Source organism: Sturnira hondurensis, unplaced genomic scaffold, assembly GCF_014824575.4.
Source record: "Sturnira hondurensis isolate 20B ecotype Veracruz unplaced genomic scaffold, ASM1482457v3 Scaffold0007406, whole genome shotgun sequence".
Classification (NCBI taxonomy): Eukaryota; Metazoa; Chordata; class Mammalia; order Chiroptera; family Phyllostomidae; genus Sturnira; species Sturnira hondurensis.
In genome coordinates this window covers 1,020,996-1,036,570 of record NW_028080037.1, presented here as the reverse complement: position 1 = coordinate 1,036,570, position 15,575 = coordinate 1,020,996, and the positions used below count along the sequence as shown (strand labels likewise).

At 60.5% G+C, this 15,575-nt stretch overlaps 1 protein-coding gene across 1 annotated transcript in view; it reads right to left on the bottom strand.

Moving 5' to 3' along the window:
- Positions 1–15,575, bottom strand: part of RIMBP2 (RIMS binding protein 2) — a 99,380-nt gene that overhangs the window by 48,928 nt on the left and 34,877 nt on the right. Inside the window, exon 2 of the mRNA XM_037051866.1 lies at positions 1,543–1,632. The gene's annotated coding sequence lies outside the window, so the exon portion shown is untranslated. The remainder of the gene's footprint in view (positions 1–1,542; positions 1,633–15,575) is intronic.

Genomic DNA, 15,575 nt, shown 5'->3' with positions numbered 1-15,575 from the left:
GCAAACCCATGTCCCTGTCACAGAGGTGCCTATTCTGGGACACTCTCCTGGGAACCGAGCCAGGAGGCTCTGCTACTGAAGGAGGTCTCAGAGTAGGAAAAGGACAGCAAGACGCTGTCACTAAGACACATAAACCGCTGCCCCAAAAAGGAAAAAGAAAGCTCCCACATATTCGAGCAGGGGGCTGGACAGTTCCTCCTTCGTCAGGACCTCTGGAAAGCTAGGGGCACTTTGCTCTTGCAAGACTTGGGACTTTGACTGAAGAAAAATGGAGACTGACGCAGGTGTAGCCTGGCTGTGGGCCCTCACCTCCCTGCCAAAGGCACTCACTCCGACCCACAAACCCAGGTGTGCATGCATGTCACCCCTAAACACCATCCCTTCCCCACTAACACAATGATGAAGCGGATGGACAGCTGCTGAGCGTGCGGCCATTGTTTACAGCAGCTGTTCATCCGTACCTGGACCTGGAACACCGGCCGGCAGGTAGGAGGTCACAGGTCACAGGCGTGCAGGCCGTGAACCGAATGGCCTGCCCCAGGAATCAGGGCGCCGCCCAAACACGGGGGCACATTAGGAACTACCACTCCGGCACCTGCACCTGACTGCGCCTGCGCTCGCACGCCCTGCCCTGGTCTCAGACTGCGACCTCAGGCCTCTCCCAACCTCCACGCTGACCAGCGCTCTGCTCCCTCTGTCCCCACGGGCTGGGACCACCACTCCACAGTGGGGCCACACTCCCCAGCAGACAGAAGCACAGGAGCGGTCTGAGACAGAGGCCCTCCCCGCACTCAGCTCCCACACCCCCTGCTGGAATCGCCGCCGCCATTCCCCCTTTCGCTCCCGTTGAAATGAAAATGCCACGGGGCTGAGAAAGTCACCAGCTGTGTTGCACGTGCACAGCTCTCGTGAGTGCATCCGCGTCGGGTGGGGCTGTCCCCAGAGCAGGTGTGGGAAGGACAGAGGACAGAGAGAGCGGGGGCTGCAGACTGTGGGGGAAAGGGCACCCAGAGCCCACTGAAATGTGGCAAAACACACACACCCTGGAGTTCGCCATCCCACCCACATGTGGGTCCACAGCTCCTCGGCACAAGCACGTTCACACTGTCGTGCACCTGTCACCATTGTCCCCAGAGGTTTCCGTCGTCCCAGCGGACGCTGTCCCCATTAAACCCCGAGCCCCAGCCCCGGCTCCCACCGTCTGTTCTCCGTCCCCACGACTCAGCCGTGGCAGGGCCCCTGACAGGAGTGGGCTCGGCACCGGTTCTCCCTGTGGGTCTGGCTGACGTCACCGATCACATGTCCTCAGGGCTCATCCCTGGGCAGCAGGTGTCCGATCCCCTTCCTCTTTGAGGGTCAGTCCCCTTCCATGGTGTGGGCGGACCTTCACCCACTGGTGGACACTCGGACTGCCCCACGGCCCAGCTACAGGGACGGTGTTGCCATGAACAAGGATGTGCCAACCCAGAAGCACAACTGCTGGACTGCAGGTCCCCGCCCGGCCGCCCCATCTCCCGGTGGCTTGATGGGAGTGGGAGTTACCTGGTCCAGCTGCTGGGCCCTGGAGGGCAGGCCTGCATGCTGGGGTCTCAGGTGAGCCGCTCCCTGGGCAGCGTCCTTCTGCTCATTTTCCTAGGACAAAAGAAAAGGGCACCGTGAGGGACTCCCCAGCTCACAGAGGCGAGGCGAGGTGTGGTGTGGGATGGCAGGCAAGAGTCTGATCTGAACCCAGACCCGGGCTGGGGCGACTGAGTTCGCAGCTGTGGCCCGTGGGGCCGGTGTCTTTCTCCTTTCTGGGCCCTGGGCCTCCTGCTCTACAAAAGGGCGGTAATGGCGCCTCACCGTGACACTGTAAGAACAGCACGACACGTGACAAGCGCGTAGCGGGGAGCCCAGCAGGCCGACGTCACTCACCCGGGACGTGCTCACCCGCCCTGCACTTCCGTGCCCCAAAGAGATGGCAGGACTGCTCACCAAGTGGAGTCCGTCGAGCCTCGCCCGGCCCGCGCCCCACAGTGCTCCTAACAAGCAGCCTCGAAAAGCCCTGGAGGAATGTTCTGGAGGTTTGTCCTGCTCAAAAACGAGACAGAAGTCTGTGGGGACTCAGACTCCGAGTCCAGACACAGGCAGAGAGGTCCAGGAGTCCCTCTGGCAGGACGGGTGGGACTCAGCAAGGTCCCCTGAGCCCAGGACCCAAGCAAAGCTCACAGCCAGCCGAGGCTGAGACCTGAGATCGACCCCCAGCCCCAAGAGAAAGCAGAACACAGGAGGTGACGTTTCCCAGGCCTCCAGCCTATACACAATATGCCCACCTGGGGCATGGGCTCAGGGCCAGAGGGACAAGCCCTGATTCCACACCAGGGGCGCCAGGCTGTGGGACAGTAACTTCAAAGAGGTAAGACAGGGTGAGCCCAGCAGGACACAGTGGGGTTAACACTTCCCACTAGGACGGGTCCGAGAACAGAAATTCAAAAAAACATAAAGAAAGTTCAACCTACTAAAGAGAGCCAGCAAAATCGGCGACAAGGAGGTCACGGGGTGATTTTCCTTTCCCAAGGAAAGGAAAGTGGCAAAATGACCTGAAAATGACATCAGCAGTGACCGGGGGTCCTCCCCAAGAGAGATGGAGGAAGAACCTCCATGCAAAAGGGACAAGAAAGGCTCTGGGGTCCCCCAGACCTCCAGAGCGCCCTGCGGGTGGGCACCCTGCGGGCGAGTGCCCCGGCCTCATGCCCCATCCACGTTCGAAGAGGGAAGGGGTGGAGGTTCTCAGGGCTCAGGCTCCTCCCGCAGGAGCAAGTACCCCCCCCCCCGGCCCCCCGCCTCAGATCCCCAGCTCTTCTCAGACCCATCCCGGGCCCCACTCAGCCCTCCCCGCCCTCGGCCACAGCACCCGGAGCTCCTGCAGCCTTTGCGCCCACAGTGTTTCCGGGGATGATACACAAGGAAGCCAGGTGCACATTCCTCTCCCGTGGGGGCGGGGGACAACTCCCCCACCTGCAGGAAAATGCTTTTGGATGTGACAGTCACCTCCCTGCCTCTGAGATGGTCCCCTAGTCACACAGGCATCCTTGTCTTTCTCAGGGAAAGCACACGGCCAACTGTGGCATCACCGCCCTGGGTGAGCTTCTGGGGTCTGGGGACATAACTCGACCGGAGGCCGAGCCTGTCAGACAGGACAGTCCTCCTGGGGCCCAGGCCCACATCCCTGCATGTGACCGAGGCTCAAGGTGTGGTCCCACCCCACCATCTCCCCACAGCTTCCACCTCCTGCTGCCGGCCAGCCACCCAGCTCTTGCTGTGACCTCTCCTGGCACCTCTCCGAGAAGCGTGGCTGGTGAGGAAGCAATGTCGGGAAGAACAGGGCTAACCCCGCCCCCAGCTGCCGGTGGCTGCAGAAACATCACATTCCTCTACTCCATTTACGGTCCCTCCCAATGATCCCAGGCCAACTGCTGAGCTGATGAATCAGTCTTCCCAAGATTGATCTCCACCCGGTCCAGGTGCCGCAGTGCCACCACGAGAAGCCAGAGAAACGTCCCGGTTTCTTCCCAGCGCAGTTTGCCTGAACTGGAAGCACAGCGTCACTCAGGGTGCCAACCCCACTTCCAGGGGCCGGTCACAGGAGAACTGCTGAAGCCAAAACGGTCCTCCTAACAAACAGCCCCCACCCCACACTTCAAGACCACAGCAGCTGCCGAAAGGAGCCCAAAAGAGAGGGAATGCCCATCGGAGCTGAGGCAGACCGTGTGGTTCGCCCAACAGATATGAGCCTCTCGCTCTGTCCATCTACACGTGCTATTTGCCCCTGTAAAGGCTCTCAGTTGGGGAGGAGCACAGGGGGTCCCATCCCCAGGGACGTGGTCACAGCACTGGGTTCAGCCCCCAGGAGTGGGAGAGAGAAGCTCCTGTCATGTGAGCCGCCAGCCGATGGAATTCCGTTAAGGAAGCCAGGGCGGACTTCTGCAGGGTTTCCCCAGGGCAGCTCACGGAGGCCCCTGGGTCCTCTGAGGGCAGCCCCTTCCCCATCAGGAGCACTAATCAGACCCACCTTGCAGCGGGAAGATGCCCCTTTCTCAGAGGGAGATTCCCAAGGAAAAAGGAAGGCATTCTTCCCTGATGTGTGAGCTCAGTTCACTGCCCACAAAAATCCCCGACATGTGTGAGGTCGGCTGGGCTCCCTGGACACCCTGGACATGGGGGAGAATGCCTACCCCTGCCCCGTGGGTGTGGCAGATGGCCACCCAGGGTGTGGCAGTGGTGCCAGGGCAGAAATGTTGGCTGGGCCATCCCAACGGCCCTGAGATCACGGGAAACAGCCAGGCCAGCGTGCACGGCACTTCGTGCAAAACGGGAGCCCAGGGACACCACAGGTGCTTAAGGAGCAGAGTCTGCAGGTATCTGAGCGACCCGGTCACAGGGACCCCGAGTCCGCTTCCAGCTGACTGCCAAGGTCACTGTCCTCACTGCAGAGGACGACAGGCTACAGCGAAGTGCCGTCCGACACATCAGACTGCAGCAGGCGGAGCTCTGAACTGTTGCACCGCTCCTGTTTTCCCTTCCGCCTGCTCACTCACTCTGGCTCATGGTTCACAAACGCTGCAAAAGCTCTACAGACCACCTTCACCCCTGGCCCACACAATCACACTGTGAATTCTAAACACATAACCGCACTAGGCGCACACACAGCCCAGAGTCTGTCATCGTGGCGTGAGAGGCCACTCTAACCACTGGTACAAGGGTGATGTGATCGTCCCAGTTGTAACAGCGTACGATGAAAAGCGTCAGAGTCGACCTGGAGAGACACACCAGGTGGTGTGCCGGGTAGTCTCTCTCTTCCTGAAAGGGCTCCGGGAGGGGCTGCAGCGTGAAGGCAGGGGTGGGGTGGAGTGAGTGGAGGAGAGCGGGGAGAGAGGGGATCACAGTCTTGGGGGAGCCTGGAGGGAGCTGGAAAGCAGACCCCCCAAAACCCCAGAGTGCCCTGTCCGTGGCCCTGACGTTGTGGAGCCTCTCCAAGCTGCTGCCGCTGAAAGGTTGTCCAGGCTCACTTTTTCTGCCAACTTCAGAGCTGAATTTCTGCATAAAATGTGACTGGCCACAGACTGCTTATCATATACAACACATAATGACCTATAAACCATGCCCTGCCTGCTCCCCAGAGCCTTCAGGGGCACACATGAAGACAGTGTTCAGGCAACCGGTCGGTCTAGCATGAGGAGGGGAAGGGGAACAAAGGCGGGGGAGTCCATAGCAGGAAGTCACAGAGGGACGTTCTGCCCGCTGAGCCAACGTCGCCTGTGTGCACGGAGTTTGCGAGCTGCTCACGTGCACAGGAAAACTCACCCGTCAGAGCTTCATCAAGGTAAACAATGAGCCTCCCAGGGACCATCTACACACGTCACGGCCACGGCACTGGTCAGACGGGGCGAGGGCCGCGGTGCCGATCACTGCTTCGGAACGGTGTGGCCACCAGCACGAGGCTGAGGCACGGCAGTGACAGAAAATCAGTGAGAGAGCTCTCAAGAAATGAGAGAACAACACACTGACTGTGTGTTCCGGGGGCAACTCAGGAAGCCCACAGGCTCTGGAACAACCCCGGCTGGTCGGGGAGGTGGGGGTGGGCGGTGTGCACAGGCTCCACAGAAAACTTTCTTCCTTGACAGAGCAGTCACGTGAGCTGAGCCACCTTTGACACCAAGAATCTCTTCTTCCCCAAAGTGACCCGGTAAGTGAACACATCCATGAGATGGAATGAGCAGAGGAAAGTGTTTTCCGAGACAAACTACACAATGGCAGTGAGCTGGGACGAGGCTGGCGTCTAAAACGAAATAGGAGGTGATAACGGAGATGGCGATGACGATGATGGCCAGCCCAGTGACAAGAGTGCTCTTTGCCAAACCAGTGCTCGCTCAGACTCAACGTCAGGAAAGCCCTGGTGAGGCTGAGGCGGCATCATCAATCCCAACACGAGGAATTAAGAGAGTAAGGTCATGTTCTCACAGCCGATCGCTTCCTGCTTCTGCCAGTTTGGTATAAAAATCAGTGACAAGTCAGTGAGGGGAAAGTACCCACTAGGCTCTGACCGCGGGGACTGAAACTGATGAGAAACGACACAGTGCCGACCGGCCTCGTGCTCTATCCAAGGTGCTGATTCAACAGCAGCCTGGCCATTCTGCCCTGTGGCAACAGGGGCCTCTGAGCAAATGGTACAGAGCGTCGACTCCGATTTGGGGAAAACACAGAGAAAAATAAAGGACAACATGCGAGTGATTCCCCCGCACCAAAGAGGCATTTGACAAACTCATACGCACATTAACATTATGATAATTAACAGACTGAACGCCTCTGGGTGCCAGCTGCAACACGCCTTAGCTACAGCTTCTCCTTCACAGTTACAACCATCTTTTAAAACAGGTATTGCCATCATTACCCTGATTTTAACACATATAATGTGAAGGTTAGGGTTAAAAACTAAGCCACCAAGTGGTGATGCTGGGCCCCTAACAGACCTCTGTCCCTCCCATCCTCTGGCCCAGGCAGAGACCCTGAGGGGAAGCTGCGCTCAGATTCACCAGCTGGTGGTGGGCTCAGACCACTGGTGTGCATGGGAGCTAAGGACTCCAGGTTCTCGAGGGCACAGGAAAATCTCCAGGGAGGAAAGGCACTGGTGGTCACCCACACGTCCAACAGACAGCCCCAAGTCCCATGGTGGAACACAGGACAGTCTGTTACCCTGTTGATCCTGAGAGTTCAGTGGAGACAAAAAGAGGGAGTCCACATGAGAATGAGGACAGGGACACTGGGACAGACACAGGAGCCCCAAGGTCCCTGCCACCCCTTCCCAGTGGTGGGACCTGGGACCAGTCACAACCACCGTGAGCTGCAGTTCCCTCCATGTCACCCACCCCATAGGCTTTGGGGGCACACATGACCTAATTCAGAAAAGTGTCTGTCCCACGCGAGTGCTCAAAACACACTACAGGTCGCTCTCCCTATGTCCCGTCCTCGGGCATCTTCAGTGAGTTCCTGAGGTCCCAAAACACTGACGGGAAGCAAAGATGGGCCGACGCGGATGCTCATGTCTGTGGTCACAGACGTGGATGCAAGACGCTGTCTGGCTGAAGCGACCGGACCAACCTCAGTCTCAGTCTCAGTGAGACTCAGTCTCAGTGAGAGTTACTGCGACCTGGGAATGACCAGGAAAACAAGGGCGCTGTGAGCAGAGCTCCTAGATCCCACTTCCGTCATCGGGCACACGTGCCCAGCGGCTTGCCCAAGGCCACATGCTGGGACCCCAGGCAGCCTGGTCCAGGGTCTGGGCACGGAGCCACCACCTCCCTGGTGGCCTGGGTTACACCTGCTCCTGTGAGGCAAAGCAGGAAGCCACGTCTACTGAACACCCAGATTCAGCATAAAGGGCTAGCAGGAAAAGACTTCCAAAAGGCTGTTTCAGCTCTGTTACGGCGGGGATTAGACCAAAGAGGGGCTGGAGGGGTCCTGTTCACACACTGCTTGCTCCCTGTCCTGGACACAGAGCCTCGGGAGTTTGGTGCACTTAAAAACCCCCGGGCTCACAGAGGCAGCTCTGAGCACACACCACTGCATCTCCTTTGAGGGCAGAGATGGGAGTGTATCACCGAGAACAGTAACGCCTAAATGTATCCATCCCCACACAAAGACTCTAAATGTGTGAAAAGTTAACGCAGGGCCTAGCCCAGGGTGGGGCAGTGAGCTATTCAACCAGCAGCCACTGAGGTAGGGGAGGTGTTTTTCCTTCTGTTTCTGTAACTTTGACCTTGGAAGGATTTCTATATAAAACAGCAAAGACACAAAAGCTTCCCATGCAAAAGCCAGCCCCGTAAACTGGAGGCAGGAGGGGGGCAGAGCGCGCACAAACAACGCACCGAGTCGGGCAAAAGTTCGCAATCTCCGGATCTGTTTGGGGCGACCGCGGTAGAAGGCCGGCTCTTGGAGCCTCGCCTCCAGCAGCCAGCTCAGTGCACGCACAAAGAGGAAGCTGCGCCAGCGGGGACGTTGGCGGTTGTCCTGGCAACCACCGGGCACCCAGGTGAGCTCCTCTGCCCCCTGGAACTTCGGGAGGCGAGGGAGGTGAAACGAATGGCAGCTTGTGTTCGATCCTGACTGGGGCTCAAGGCCTGTGCATCTTGGCTTCCAGCTGCGAGGGATTCTGTTTTTAAAAAGAAGGTTTTTGCTGCATGTGTTTAAATCACTGGTGGCACACGAGTCTCATCCATGGGCTGAGGGAGGGGCGCGGGTGGCCAGCCCACCTGTCCATGCTGTGGGCGGACCCGCAGCCAATCACTGCAGGTGCTGTCTTAGTGGCCGCCAGAAACCCCCTCTCCATGCCGGCAATTTGCATCATCCTTCTCCTAGGATTCGACCTCGAGGAGCAACTGCCTTGGGAAGCAGCACCCAGCAGGCTGCTGTCTGGAAACAGCTGGGAGCCAGAGCCTTGAAAGAACCACGTAGGGGGGTGCGGATGAACATCCCCCCCAGAGCCCAGCACCCTGAGCCCAGCACCCTGAGCCCAGGAAGGGGAGGCCNTCCAGCTGCGAGGGATTCTGTTTTTAAAAAGAAGGTTTTTGCTGCATGTGTTTAAATCACTGGTGGCACACGAGTCTCATCCATGGGCTGAAGGAGGGGCGCGGGTGGCCAGCCCACCTGTCCATGCTGTGGGCGGACCCGCAGCCAATCACTGCAGGTGCTGTCTTAGTGGCCGCCAGAAACCCCCTCTCCATGCCGGCAATTTGCATCATCCTTCTCCTAGGATTCAACCTCGAGGAGCAACTGCCTTGGGAAGCAGCACCCAACAGGCTGCTGTCTGGAAACAGCTGGGAGCCAGAGCCTTGAAAGAACCACGTAGGGGGGTGCAGATGAACATCCCCCCCAGAGCCCAGCACCCTGAGCCCAGGAAGGGGAGGCCATCACCGGCTATGTCTGAGGGACTGGACAGGAAGGGCATCTGGAGCCTGGGGGATACAGGCCCGCCAAAAACATAGCACCTGGTGAGGGGGAGGAAATCCCCAACCCCCCCCCCCCACCAGGGAGTCAGGGAGCAGGGCACAGGCTTGCACGGGGGCTGCAGGGCAGGATGAGAGGAGTAGAGGTGGGCGTGTGGGGATCCAGCGCACCAGGCCGTGGAGCGTGAGTCATGCCTGCTGGAACCCCAGGGACAGGACTCGGAGGTCGCTTGGCCTCTTTGAGCGTCAGGGCCCTGGCCCTTCCAAAACAGCCACATTCCGTGCGAATTCATACAGTGAAGTCCTCACCCCCCAGAAACAACGAATGTGACCCTCGTCCTCCTGGGGTCACTGCAGAGGGACCTGGGTGGGAAGGCCACTATCCTCTCTCCCGTCTGCCCTCTGCCCAGCGGGAGAAATTGGAACACCAGGGGACGACACCCGTGAGCCCAGGCCCAGCGTCTGGCCTGAGCCTGTCTGCCTCCACGCTGGTGCAGGAAACAGCCTGTGCACCGGGCCGTCCGCATTCTGCCAGCAGGAAGCCGAGGACAGAGAGGGGCCCCTCACCCGACACTGCACACTGGCAGTCTGCCCCCAAGCCTGCTCTCCTGTGCCACCAGGCAGCTGCGTCCCAGCACAGACTCAAGATTGCTGGTGGCTGGAGCTGCTGCCAACACCACCAACCAAAAAGCGACCCAACCACCAAGGACCCAGGAGAAATGACTTCCCGGCCCCTTCCCCTGGCTTCTAGGTCAGGGCCCAGCACCTTCCCCCTGAGCCTCTGGGTGCAGACGCAGCCACCGGAAAGGCAGGGTCCCTCTCAGCCCCGGGCCTGGGCCACCTACACAGCAAAGGGGTTTGTTCCGTGACTGATTTGTAACAGGAAGTGTCCCCCAGTGCAAGGGAGGCCCCGTGTCAGGTCAGGGGCTGCCGGGGCTCTGGTGTCCCCTGGCAGGGAGGCACCAGCCCACCAGTCAGCGGCAGACGAACCTCTTCCCACTGGGTCGAGCAAGGTGGTACCCTGCCACTCGAGTGTCCTCCATGGCACAAAGCGTCCTTTACTACGAAAGTGCCTGCTGAGGGCAGGGCCAAGAGCTCATGCAGCGAGGCCAGGCCTGTGGGCTTAATTCCAAAGGATGGCTCCAAGTTCAAATGGCAGAGAGCTATGCTCCCCACAGGGTCTGTGGTCTTTCCCCAGCCCCTCAGCCCACGTCCGCCTCGTCCAAGGCACGGTGCCCCACCTGGTCCAAGTCCACAGGGCGTCTCGGTCACTGGGCAGCCGTGAGTCTCTGGTGGACGTCCCACACCTCTGCGATCCGGAGAGACGGCGAGTCAGGGACCTGCGTGGGGGTGGGGCTGCCGGAAACAGCTCATCAACTCTGTCCCATGCAAAGTCTTATTGAGCCCTGGCTGCTGTGGCTCAGGGATTCATCACCGGACTACAAATCGAAGGGTCGCCGATTCCATTCCCAGTCAGGGCACACGTGTGGGTTGGGGACCAGGTCCCCAGCTAAGAGCATGTGAGAGGCAACCAATCAATACATTGATGTTTCTCTCCCCCTTTCTCCCTTCCTCCCTCTCTCTCTAAAAACAAACAAATAAAATCTTTTTTTTTTTAAGAAAAGTTTCAGAAAGTGGTGGAAGCAACTGGTAAGGTCTCCGCCCTGTCTTAATTCTCAACCTCACAGGCACCACAACCCCTTCCCTGTGCTGGACTCGGGGACGCCGGCCCCCCCTCTCCAGGACCGCAGAGTGTCTTCGACACACCCACACTGACTTTCTATGCACGACCTTCTCTGGTTCGTACGGCAACACGCACTCACAGTGGAAAACGTTTCACACGCAGGAAAGGACCTAATAAGACCACTGCGGACCCACCAAAGCCCGAGGACGCGCCGGGGCCTCTGGTCTGTGAGACGGCGTCCGTGGGCCTTCCTCGAGTCTGTGACCCCTCTCCCCGACACTTGACAAACGAGCCGTCTGTGTCTGACCCAACGCTGGACTGTATCCAATTACTTCAGAGCCACCCTCTGAGGAACGGAGAGCGCTTCACCCACAAGAAACAGTCTACGGACTCCTTGAGAGAGTGGAATTTGTCCACAGGAAACAGAAAACCAATCTAAAGCAGCTCAGAGGCCCACCCTGTGTGCCCCCTCCCCCCTCCCCACTACCAGATCCCCGCGAGCTGTGATTGAGACGGTCCAGCTCGACAGCCTGCCACTCGCCTGAGGACACCTTTTCACTGCTTTTAGAAAGAAGGGGAGAGAAACATCGATTGGTTGCCTTCTCACACCCTATGTGCCTCAACTGAGAATGGAACCCATGACCTTTGGGTCTACGGGATGACCTCCAACCCACTGAGCCACACAGGCCAGGGTGGCTGCCTCTTGAATCTCGCTCAGGAGAAATGAAACCTTTCCTAGGGACCACTTCGGGTGTCTCCTCACCCACCCTGCCCAGGGCCAACCCCTCCACGGAGCCCAAGGGTGGGTCTGCTGGCCCCAAGGCACAGGGGCGCCTGGGAAGAGCAGAGGAAAGCTGAAACACACTGGGGCTCCGTTTGGCGAGAATAAGGGGACGGTGGATGTTCCTAGGCAACCAAGTGCCCTCTCTTCCTGTAGGCACTGCCTGCGCCCAACGGCTGGTCAGAACCCCCCTGGGCACCACCCAGAGCAAAGAGAATGTGGAAAGCAGGGGAAGCCACAGAGCAGGACCAGCTCCCTGGGCCTCTGGTCAAGCGCCAGCCGAGGTCTCTAACGGCAGATAGAGCTCAGTGTGCCGATGGCGCGCGGTCGGCTTTGACTTCCCCGCTCAAGTCCCTTTCTGACCAAAGGCCCTTTGTGAGGACCGAGCTGGGGGCTGGGAGCCCGCTCCTGCTGGGGAGAGCCTGCCGCCGAGGACCCGCTGTCCCACCTCTGGGTGCAAACCTGGGAGGGTTTTCAAAAACCTCTCAGACGCAGGGGACACGGAGGACACGCCCTGTCGCTCTCGTCTTTTCATGGCCCTTCAGACCAGGCAACCTTCTCCAGAATCAACACAGAGCCGGACGCCTGGCCACCCCCTGTGCCCAGCTGAGCCCGTCTCCCGCAGGCGTCTGGGCGGTATCTCGCAGCCCAACGAGCAGCGTGAGCACGGAGACGCTGAACCGGCTCAAGTACAAAATGGGAGAAAAGGTCAAGTGCAGGTCTGAAAGCCAGGGGGCTGGGTTTCCGGATCAGAAGTTATGAGGAAAAGGTCTGGGTGGTCTCCAATGATTCATGAGGCCGCCAAACTACACAGGGGATAAAACATGAAAACGGTGGCTGGTAACTGGGGCCACGCTGGCAGCGCTCACGTTCGATGCTGGGGCCCTTTCAAAGGACCAGCAAACGCACTTCCTGCCGAAGGAAGTCCCACTCAAGTGGAGCTGCCATTCCGTCCTGCCTTCCACAGCGCGACATATGTGGCCAGCCGTGTCAGGCCTGTGCGTAAGTCACCCCGCGTGCCAATGGACTCGTTGCTGGGGCCTGGATGCCACCCCTCCCGAGGCTCAGCTCCCAACGACCCCTTCGAATGTAAGTCAGGTCATGTCACCCACAGCCGTGCGAGGGAGGGAGGCAGGAAGGGAGGGAGGGGGGCAAAGGAGGAAACGCGCGATTTCCCACCCAGGTGCGTAGTTGCACCTGGGAAAGAACTGGCTCCACATGACCTGAGAGCCACTTCGAACTGCGGCTTCTAGGCCCATGTGTCTGGGGTCCCCATGGGCTGGCCCTGACCCTCAGAGCCCAAGCCACTGCCCCCCACCCCTACAGCCCTGGGCATCTGGGTCCTGAGCAGCAGCCAGGAGCTGCGTCCTCCAGAGGGAGCCACCCCCAAAAGGAGTCACCCCAAAAAGAGACTGCAGCCCACTGTCCTTGTCTCCGGCCAGGGTGTGGGTAAACCTGTGTCTCACCAGGCTGGGAAGGCGGCAGGACCCGGAGACTGAGCCGGAGCTGGCACAGGCCGCCGCCAGCCCATGGGGCTGAGGAGGAGCCAAGAGGCATGTGTGCGCGCTGCAGGCCCTAAACGGAAGCCGAGGCCTAAACAAGTCACACCAGGAGAGAGATTAGGAACCAGCGTGTCCCCGCTGCCCTGGGGCAGGTGCTCTGTCGGCAGGTGAAGACCTTCCTGTGGAAAGAAGCCCAGAAATGTGGCTGGGCGGGCAGGGCCAGTCGGCAGGAGGGAGTCGGCAGCGAGCTCCCACAGAGCTGAAGGGCAGACGGCCCCTCCCGCCGCAAGGGGGCCTCTCTGGGTCCCTCCACTCAGCTCAGCCTGAGCTGTTCGCTTTCCTGGCCAAGACCCCACCCATGGCGTCTGCCACTGTGGCTGTCGTCCTGAAATGTCCCACGGTTAGTAGGGAAGGCAGGCCCAGGCCAGGTTCCCACCACGCCCTACTGCTGGTACACGCGCCAGTCCTCGCACTCCACCAGATGGGCTTGTCCCCCTTCTCGACGGGCCCCCACAGGCTTCTGAGTTCACAACCCCGAGGCCACCAGGAAGTGCCAACGAGGAAAGGCAAGAGGGATCAGGCTGGTAGGAGAGTGTCCGTGTGGGACACAGCTTTGCTGCTCACCCCTCAGCCCTTCCTCAAAGTGCTCCCTGCCCGTGGCCCAGGGACTCGCGCCCTATCGGGCTCCTCACTGGCGCCCCCTAACCTGCCCGGCTGCAGCCTGTTCTGTGACCCTGCAGGTCACCTCCCAGGAGCTTCTAGGAGTCCCATCCTGTGCGACCCAGCGCCCGCTGCACAGGGCAGAGGTCCCGGTCATGGCACAAGCCCACCCGCCATACCTCCTGTCCCAGACCTCGCCAGGGCCCACTCTCCTCCCTGGGAGAAGTCCCCGTGACCCCTTCGGTCCCCACCCCCAGGCTCTGGAGCTGTGTGGTCAGGTCTCTGGCGAAGCAGTCTCCACTGGGCTGGGGCCCGGAGGAGCAGGCTTCTGACTGTACGGTGTTCAGACCGGCCACGCAAGCCCGCTCAGCCTCCTCGTCTCCCCAGGAAGCACACAGGAAGGCTGGGTGTACAGGGGCATCTGCTCCGGGGGGACGGTCCCCACACGGGGGCCCAAGGACTCCTCCATCACACGGCCCGGCAAAGGGCAGTGCCCAGAGCGAGGCTCTTGGCCTGGCACTGAGCTCCCAGCAGACAGAAGCCCACCTGGAAGGGTAGCACCCCCACGACCTGGGTGAAGGCAGAAGCCACCTCCGAATGCCACCTCACATGATCGCTCTCAATCTACCACCCCCCCCCCCAGAGAGCAGGTGGTGGGGCCCCCAGTGAGAGAGCAGAGGCCAGACAGCGCCTCTAGGTGCTGATTCCCCGGGATCACCCCCCCGGCAGTGAGGGCCCACTTGTGTCCTCTGCGGCACCACCCAGGCTCCACCAGCGGGGTGATCCCAGGGAAAGGCCATGAGACTCCCATCCTGCCCCGGGCCTCGCAGCCCTTCCTGTCCATGGGAAGCACGTGCTTTGGGAGCCGGAGACAAAGTTAAAGCGCTGCAGCTGAAGACAAGTGACAGGGGAGGCGAGGAAAGTAAGAGGTTCCCACCCCCGCCATCGTGCAGCCGCAGCCCCGGCACTTCTCTGGGATGCAGGGCGGGTCTGTGTTCCTGATGGAGACGGGTCGCCTCTGCCAGACACAGCCACCCACGCCCCCCGCACTCTCTCTCTCGGGCACTTTCCCAGCGAGGCCGCTGCAGAAAAGCACCCAGGAGAGGCCAGAACGGCAAGACGCCACCTGCACTTCGCTGGCAGCACAGCCCTCGCCCCGCTGGAGCCGGCTCCCTGGGCCTGCACCCCGCTGCCGCAGGCTCCTGGCATCTGCCCCTTCTGAGGCCACGGTGTCTGTGGGACCAGCCCCCACCCTGGCTCCAGGAGTCAATTAAGCTGTCAGAACTCGGCCGCCTCCCCTGTGACCAGGGTTCGGCCCCTGCTGTGGACGGACCCCGGTCACACCACTGCCCCTCCCTGCCTCCCCNCCCCCCCCCCCCCCCCCCCCCCCCGCCACCGCATCTGCTCAGGGGCCCTGCAGAGGGCCCTGCCATCCTGCCAGCCCTGACCCAGACGCAGGACCTCACTCCACCCACAGTAGGCCACCACACCCTGGTTCCACGGGTGTGTCGGGGTGAGGGTGCGGTCGGCCTGCTCCCCATCGGGCTGGCTCACTGTGTGACGCAGGAGCAAGGAGACCCCCAGCCATCCTTAGATCTCTCACTGGAGAGTCAGTGGGAGGCGCCAGAATTCTTGCCCTCCAGGGGAAGTGGGCAGACCCACCCACTCCCTGGGGCCCAAGGCCGCCCGCTGCTGGTGGGGGTTGGGGGAGGGCAGCCCGGCAAAGGGAAGGACGTGGGCCCCTGGCCAGCCCGGTTGGCTACCCCTCTGTTTCATGGCAGTTGCTGGGTGGTGGCACATTCGCCACGCTGAAAAGTGAGCTGCATCATGGACTAAAAATTAATTTGCTACCCAGTGCGGCTTCCAGCTTGGTCCTTAATTGAGTTTCGTTATGAGACCGGCGCTGAGCTCCAGGGCCTCGCCAGGGCCGCCCAGGGGCCAGCGTGCGTGGCGAGGTTGGGGAGCCC